The following is a 1698-nucleotide window of genomic DNA, read 5'->3' on the forward strand; positions in this document are numbered from 1 at the left end:
TTTGCTGATTACTGGAAATTGACTTGTTTGTAAAAAGAACTACTTTACTTTGTTCATATTTTGACTCAATTTTGTACTTATTCTATATTATTCTATCCTATATTATTTTGACCATTGAGCAGAAGCGAGATTTCTTATGTTATCGCAATCTTTAACGTCATCAGTTTCTTCGTATAATGTCATTGTTGTCGTATAAACGGCGAAATATTTTGATTCGTGTTTTGTAATGTATAAAATGTAAGCACCACGTCACTTCCGCGTTAATCTAAAGATGAGCGATAGATGTGTCTGAAACATGTCAGTGTTTGTTCGCAAATAATGAACATTGGAATCTTTCTGCTGAATGCAACACTTTGATGCACTGCATCAGTTTCGACCCTTCCCAAGTGGAATGGCCCATACACTTGTCACGGTCAAGGTTGCCCGCTTTTTACTCACTCTTCGGCTGATGCTTTTTGTTGTATACGGCCAAACATCGAAACGAATTTAAACTCGCTCGTTTAATAGTTTTAAATTGTGCTTAAACGATGCCAACATGACTGCGTTACAAAAAATTTAAAAATTCAGCTGCAACATTTATCAGCAGACGTAAAATTTTGTGCAGCATCAAACGAACAGTAAAACTGTGTTTCCCGCAAGCTAGCAATAATACAAACAATCATCTACAAATATTTAGATTGGATAATTAAAGGCTATGCAAAACTATTGTTTACTCGACCTTAGATGATAAAAAATTAATTTGTATTTAAAATGTCTTGACGCCTTAAAGCAATATGTAGATGATTCACGTCAATCGTCTAAAACGAGCAGAATCTAAACATCGAAGAAAAACTAGAAAGCACATAAAACTCATAAATAAATTTGTCGTTTCATGCTGCAGAATATGAATGTTGTCGTTGTGTCGTTGTACTTTGCTCGACAAGGCCTACAGTATTTTAGCCATGATCAATATTGCTCACTCTTATTTACTTACTTTTATTCTGTCATATTTAGATTAATGCGCTAATTAGCATTAATGGTCGCAGAAATTTGCAGAAAATCTGTCATAAGCTTTGCAAACAAGGCCGGTCTTAGCAAGCGCGGAGCTCAATGCAAGACCTGGATTTTGCCAATTTTAAATAATTTATTGTCATATTAATAATAAATATAAATATAAATGAAACATAAATATATGAAAAATATTTGTGTGATCTGCGCAAAATGAAGGCTAAATTTTTGTTTTGCTGCTAAGCAGCCCGGTGCCCAACGCATTCGCATCGCTTGCATTGACCTAAGGCAGGCCCTGTGCGCCGGTTAATGAACCGTTCGTTATTAAATTGGAAATCGGTTGAGACCAAGGACTAGATTTATTAAACAACGTCTATTGCATTGGGTAAGAAAGTACGAACTTTTTGACCTTTCGAATGAGCGCCATTGAACCCAAACTCAGTTGTTTAAAAATGGATACTTAAGAACCAAGATGACGAACGAAGCCTTAGAAAGTTTATTTCACTTATAATTTACACATGTCAAGTGAAGCATATTTACTTAGATTACATTGTTAGACGGATATTTACAAGAAAATCTACCAAAGTACGACTAAGTTTCTCGTTCAGCCATTTATTTTCAGTTTTAAAGACATTGCAAGACGACTTTAATTTAAAGAATTGCTTTTGTAATATGAGCGTGCGTTGTTATTTATTTTAGCTTTTAGCTTTT

The sequence above is a fragment of the Clavelina lepadiformis genome, chromosome 7 (assembly GCF_947623445.1).
Source record: "Clavelina lepadiformis chromosome 7, kaClaLepa1.1, whole genome shotgun sequence".
Lineage (NCBI taxonomy): Eukaryota > Metazoa > Chordata > Ascidiacea > Aplousobranchia > Clavelinidae > Clavelina > Clavelina lepadiformis.